We start from the raw sequence: 7,047 nt of genomic DNA, 5'->3' as shown, positions 1-7,047 counted from the left end.
CGGGCCGGGGGGCCGCGGGTCCCGGGGCGCGGGCCGGGGCGAGGGCGACCTGGCGTGGGAACTGGGGCACCGGAGACCCCATGGGAGGACCCGCCAAGAACCGGACGTTCAAACGCATTCTAGCCGGTCGGCCTCCCCAAGAGCCATGCGCAGTGCGAGATCGGGGTCCCCAAACTCCAGAGTGGGTCCCGCGTTTCCGTGTGGCACTCGCAGTGAGTTCTGAAGCCCGTCCACATGCCAAAGCTAAGGTGGTCGTGGGTCGGCCGGTTTTGCAGGAAAGGCAGTTTTAAAGCCTTTTTACGGTGTTTGCAGCGAACTCATTCCTCTGTCGTGCGGCTACACCGGGAAGTGTTTACACGCGATGATAAGCACGCGTGGAAATGCAGCAGTTTTGAAGACCAGAATACCCAGCTCAAGGTCGTGATTCTGTTCAGAACAGAAGGAGTTTAATAAGGAAAAATACGGTTCTTGAACACAGGCGCTGAGAGCAGAGGAGCGGGGAATGGCTGAGCAACGCCTTTGGCTGTTGGGTGATTTACTAGAACTCGATGGTGTCAACCCTAAGAATAGTTATTTTACCAGCAAAGATGGGTTTATTAGAGAATAACAGGGGATTTGCAACTTGGGACACGCAAACTATGAACCACAGACCCGTCGTGAGAAGAAAGAAGGGGAGCGAAGTTTTATAGAGAAAAAGGGAGCGAGTTGGGAGCAGAGTCCTTTGCAAGGAGAGCGAGAGTTTAGGGAGGCGGTGGCTTCTCATTGGCTGAGTGTGGTGGTCTCTCATTGGCTGGGCTGTTGCTGGGCCAGGAGAAAACCTTCCTCCTGCCTGAGTAGTGAAGTAGGCTTCCTGTCCGGGGGGGACAAGGTAGCTTCTTCCTGCGGTGGGTGGTCTGGGTGTGGGCTTCCCCTACAGGGCTTCGCCTCCAGATTTTAAGGAGGTTTTTAAATTCATTTTCACAGCAGGCAGAGAGAGTGGTCAGGGCCTGGCAAGCCTAGGGCCGGGGCAGGGCCAGTGGGTGTAGAGGCTAGACTCCAAGGTCTAGTCCAGCTGCTCCCCCTTCTGGCTGTGGGGCCAGAGGTGTCACTCCGGACCTCCGCGTGGTTCCTCGCGTGTAAGATGGGAAGGGAAAGGCACACAGATCGCGAGCCGAGTGCATGCCTGGTACATGTCAGCATCCCATGTGACAGCAGTGCACATGGCAGGAGCTCAGTGATCAGCATGAATTAACCACAGGCAAAAGTCCCGCAGCAGCCAGCCACACGCATCAGGTTGCTGTCCGACGCAAGGAAACACCTGCCTTTGGGGCCAGCCAGCGAACAAGCAAGCCCATCGCCCTGCCCGAGGGCCCAGTGCCAGGTACAGTGACCAAGGGCCACTGGTTGACAGCTAAGTAAAAATCAAGCTTCCTGGGACACCCTCTGAGGACTCATCCTGAATGAGGGAAGCGTAAGGACATTTATCTATTTCTGTGTAACACACACCCCAAAACTAAGTGGCTTAAAGCAGTCATTTGCTCAGATCCTGCAGGTCTGCAGCTGGGGTGGCTCCGCTCTGCCTCATGGGGTGTGGACTGGGCCCTTGCACGTGGGCCGTGTGTCACCCGCCGTCAGCAGGCTGGCGGGACCGCTGCTCATGGTGACGGGGCTCCAGCCTTGGCACCACGTTCACTAAGGTCCCATTGGCCAAAGCAAGTCAGGGGCCAAGCCCTGGGTTTGTGAGAGGGGACCACGCAGGGACTTGGCAGAGGGATGCGCGGCTCACAGGAGGCCATCGCTGTGGCCACCTTCCTCAGGCCTTCATTTAATGTCGTTGACCCTGGTGACTGCCCGTCAGTTGGAACTGGAGCTGTGACTCTCGTCCCCTCCCTCAGCAGCAGTGGAGAGAGCAAGTGCCTGTGTCCAAGCCCCTCAGGCTGCTCTGGGGACAGGCGAGGAGCTGGGGTGGCCCCTTGCTGTTACACCACCTCAGACACCGTCACCTCCAGAGACAGACTTATTGTGGCCTTCCCTCCAGCTTGGAAGAATGGCACACAGAACACGCCTCTTTATGCCGATGGTGGGGGAACACGGCCTAGACGTGGGGCGTTCCCAGGGGTGTGAGCAGCACGCCCACGCGGGGACCCGAGAGGTCGAGTGCTTCGGTGAGGGATCCTGCCACCTCCTGAGGAAAGCCCATCTGCCCCTTGTCCACCATCAGTGTTGACACCTGGGTGCCTGGGATGGGTGTCCCACAGAGATGCTGGCAGCTGTGACCACACACCGGCTATTAACCAGGCCTTCTGCGCCAAGGGCAGCATCCAGGCCTGAACCCTTGCCCCAGCCCCGGGCACCCCTTCTGTTTGCCCCACTCACACGGGTCTTGAAAATAAAACACCATCTTGTGTCCAGGAAAACAAGTGTGATGCCGCACCGCTCACCCGCAGCACCCTAGCTGGCCCTCTGTCTGCCCGTTATGTGCCATGAGGTTTTACAAAGGCGCGTGAAACCTCAGTGCCGGAAGCGCTGTCTACACAGCGCAGAAGGTGCCTCGGCCGCTGGTACGTGGCCACGTAGCTGTGGGCCACAAGCAGGATTAAAAGTTACTCTGGGCACTGCAAACACCTGTGGGACAGGGTGGTACGACAGGACTTGTCATAGCCCGCCACAGACACAGGAGACGGAAACGGCGCCTCAGACTGCGGCCCGGAGCAGAGTGGATCGCATCGGAACCTCCGGGAGGGGAGGGCTCTGCCTTTATCAGCCCGGCTTCCGGGCAGCCTCTGGGCCACAGGAAGCGTTCGGGGTTCACAGCTATAGAATCCACTCTTCTGTCCAGCTCCCTGGCAGGGCGTCCGGGCAGGGGGTGAGCCACTGTCACAGCCTGGCTTCCTGGCCCTTCATTCTAGGCCCTCCGGCGACCACCCCTCTGTTGTCACAGGGTGACAGGTGTGATCCCGTTACCGCCTCCGAGTGGCGAGCACGTCCCTGCCCTGTGCTGCTGCAACCACTCAGGTCACAGTGACCATCACTCAGGCCGAGTGTGGCGTCCGGTCATTTCATCGCAAGGACAGCCTTTTCTTGTTCTTTGGTCGCCCATTTCACTGCAGACCCTGAGCACAACCAAAAACGTGCATCGCCTTATTTTATTGAATTCTGTTCCACCCGTTTGGAACAGGACACTCACAGGTACTTTTAGATTGCAGTCTAAAAGTAGGTTATTGGTTTCTTGGTTTTTAAAAGACTTGGGAAGATAAAACTGCTAATGAGAAGTAACCAATATACTGAGATGCATTTATTTGAGATGTAATATATTCTGTCCTATTTAAAAAACAAAAAACGAAAAAACACGTGAGACTGGAGTGACAAAAACAAGGTGGTACCAAGCCCTTCAGTCAGCTCTTTCTGGGGACAGACAGCTTGCATGGAGTCTGCCCGGCTCACTACGTACCTCCCCCTGGGGACCCTTTGGCCCACACTGAACCCCCCGGTCACAGGACGGCCCAGGAAGAGCCTTGTTTGTGCTCTGGGATGCGCACACACCACCAGGACCCGGGAGCAGCTGACCCAGTGTGACCTCACCAGGAACATGGAGATGGCACTGAGCCACTCCTGAGTCCCCGTGTGCCTAGAACTGAGCTGTTGAGACCCAGTGGTTCAGATGGTCCTCTCCACGTGCCACGTGCCCCTCCCCGGGGAAGCCAGCCCAAAGCGAGTGTCACGGGGGACGGGCAGAGGCTGGGACCTGAGACAGCACCCTGGACGCAGATGAAGAAGGTGACCGGTGGCTGCCGAGGTGTCCACGGTCTAGCGGTGACATGGGCAGGGGGCGCCGGCCGCGCCAGGGCAGGAGCCGGGCGTAAGGGTCAGATGGGTTCAGACTCGCGCCGTGGCCATGTGGCCACGAGTCGTCTGGCCCTGGCGCCTGTCCTCTGCCCCCGCGAGGAGAACGTACCACCTCACCAGTGGCCCACGCTGGGTGGCAGAGAACGGGGTGCCGCGGCGGAGCGCCGGGAGCCGCAGCTCACTGATGGGGCCCCTGGAGCTCCTACCCCGCCCCCCGGAACCACCGCAGAATGGGGCGGGCTGCGGGGCCAGAGCGGAGCGCGAAGGCCGGAGGTGGGCGCACCGAGGCCGGTGGCCGGTTTCCGTGCAGTCCGCAAGGCCAGGACGAATGTCACACTGGGTAACAGGAAGAACATGCAAGCGACGTAGGTGGCCATGAAGCCTAGTACTGACCGTCTGGCCGTTTACAGAGAAGGCGCGCCTGCCGCTGCTGTAAGCCCAGTGGGACCCACCTTCACAGTAGTACCCGGATGTCGGGGGACGGACAGAAAAGCAACCCCAACCGGGGCCCTCAGGACGGGGCGGGGGGCGGGGGCTCGTCCTGCCTTCCCGGTGTCTGCTCCAAGCAGATGCACGTGCCCGGTGATGCAGGTGCCAGGTGATGCACGCGCCCAGGTGATTCACGCGCCCAGGTGAGTAGCTCAGGTGGCAGCACGGAAGAGGGAAGAGCTACGGGGAAGCGGACTCGATTAGACTTGGCGATAGACTGGGTGGGGGTGTAGCGAGGGAGGGTCAGGGACCACCTGCGTGGGTCCTGGCTGCGCGTGCTGGAGGTGACCGTGCTACCTGACGAGGCGGGTGACAGCTGGCTGGGGAGAAGCCAGGAGATGCTCCTGGCTGCGCTGGGTTTGCGAGACCCATCAGAAGCCCAGGTGGCTGTGTGGGGAAGACAGTGGGGTGTGAGAGACTGGTGTCCTGGGAAGGGAACGATGGTGGGGACTCACGTTTGGGAGCCATGACGATGGAAGTGGTCGCCCGGGGAGAGAAGAGAGAGAAGAGAGGAGAACCTGGGCCGGGACCCGAAGAACGTCGACCATTAAAGCGGGGTGCGGGGTGCAGGAGCGGAGGGGCCTGGGAGACCAGGCAGTGTGAGGGAGCCTAGAGAAAAGAGCGGCTCAAGAAGAAAAGACAGGTAAGTAAAAAGAGAGTCTGAATGAAGTGAGGACAGAACACCCACTGCGTGTGGCGACACGAGGTCACGCGACTGAAAAATACAGTGGCGTGTTGGGGACAGTGTTGACGGAAAGGGGACAGTTGCATCTCACAAAATGAAGCTGTTATAACCTCGACTTCCAGACCTAGAAAGAATGAAAGAGAAGGCATGGACCAACTTCACGGATGAACAGAAGACCTGAATAAATGGCCATAAAACCCCAACGTACCCCAAACCGAACTCCGGTAATATATAAAATGATAACAAGAACGTATGACCGAGCCGGGTTTCCCAAGACTCTAACTCTGGTTCGACACTTTACAATCCACAAGTGCGAATCCCTGCGTCAGGAGATCAAGCGGCAGCACCCATGTGGCCCTCTCAACAGACGTGGAAAAGGCTTTTCATAAAACCCAGCACCACTCACGCTGGGAAGAGCGAGCTCTTAGGGAACTGGGAACGGAGGGAGCTTCCTTGACCTGGTCCAAGGTGCCTGCGAGAACTAAAGCAAACATCAGCCCGATGGGGAAACAGACGTAGGAACATTTCTTTTAAATCAGGAACGAAACGAGGACACTCGCTCTCTGGGCTCCCGTTAGAGCCTAAACAACAACAGGACACCACAGTGGAATAAAATGTGTAAAGGTTGGAAAGGAAAAGAGAAAGATTCACGGGCGATGTGATTCCATGTGCAGAAAATTAAAATTGATCTACGGCTAAATTTTTAGATTTAATTAACAAGGTTACTGAGTATAAAATCAACACACACACACGTTGATTTTTAAACATCAGCAACAGACAAAATGTAATTTAGAAAAAATGATCCTGTTTACAATTGCAACAAAATTATGAGTTAAAAATAAGTCTAACAAGTGTTATGATCTTTAAGGAGAAAAAAATTTTTTAAAATTCTTGATAGAGCAAGTGAATGTAGAGACACACCATTTTAATAAGCAAGACAATGTCAGTGTCATAAAGATGTCACCTCCTCCCCAAATTACCTATGAAGGCAATGGGATTCCGATAAATATTCCAACAGGGATGTTTATGCAACTTGGCTGACTAACACATGTGACAGGAAGGCAGAGGACCGAGAGGGGCCGAGACATCCCTAAAGAGAGAGAAGGAGGTGGGGACTTGCACCAGCAGGTGTCAAAACCTACTTTAAATCACAGTAACTTACCAGCCGAGGAGGGACAGATTGACCCATGAGACACAACAGGAAGAGAAGCGGACCCACACGTGTTTTCACACATGACAGGCGAGGTACTGCAGGTCGGAGGGAAACGAATGGCTTCAGTAAGTGATGCCGGACATTTGTCCGTGTGCGGGGAACGGAATTGGGTACATACCTTACACCCCACACAAGGCTCAGTCCAGATGAATTAAGAAAAACAGAACTTTTAAACTTTTAAAATACAGGCAAATATCTCCATGACCTCGGGGAAGGCAGATTTCTTAGGGTACGACAAGTGCTAACCATGAAAGGTAAGACTGATGAATGTCTGTTCGTCGAAGATGCAAGAATAGAGAGGTTGCCGAAAACAGCCCCAGCCCTGGGCCGTGGCGAGGATGGGGACGGCGCGTAGGATGCTTTATAAGTTACGTCCGTTTGCACGCAACCTTTTGGTAAATCAAATAGCATATTAAGTATATTTTAAAGTGAAAATTTTGAAAGCAGAGGAGGACAGGCAAGACGGGACTCGGGCGGGGAGGGGCGAGGATGGTCTTGGCACAGGGACTCACAGCCGGCGTGCCTGGGGAGAATGACAGGCCTCTTTGGGAGACGATTTGGAATCGTGACGCAAACACATGCACGTCCCCTAAGAATCCGCTGCCCCGGAGAAGCTCGCCCACGTTACCGGGGGGTGCGTGGCTGTGTATTTGTAGGATCACAGCCCTGACAATCGCGGCGTACTGTGCACAGACGTGGGCGTGCGTGGGGGTCTCATGGGACGGCGTGCGGGGGGCAGTCAGCAAGGAAACGGGTTCTCCGTGGTGACACCGGGGTAATAAGGCACATGTGCTTGTGAAGATTAAATAGGATCAGCATGAGGGATTAGCATTGC

The sequence above is a fragment of the Pteropus alecto genome, unplaced genomic scaffold, assembly GCF_000325575.1.
Source record: "Pteropus alecto unplaced genomic scaffold, ASM32557v1 scaffold339, whole genome shotgun sequence".
Classification (NCBI taxonomy): Eukaryota; Metazoa; Chordata; class Mammalia; order Chiroptera; family Pteropodidae; genus Pteropus; species Pteropus alecto.
The sequence above is the reverse complement of the archived record's forward strand: the minus strand, read 5'-3'. Positions refer to the sequence as shown.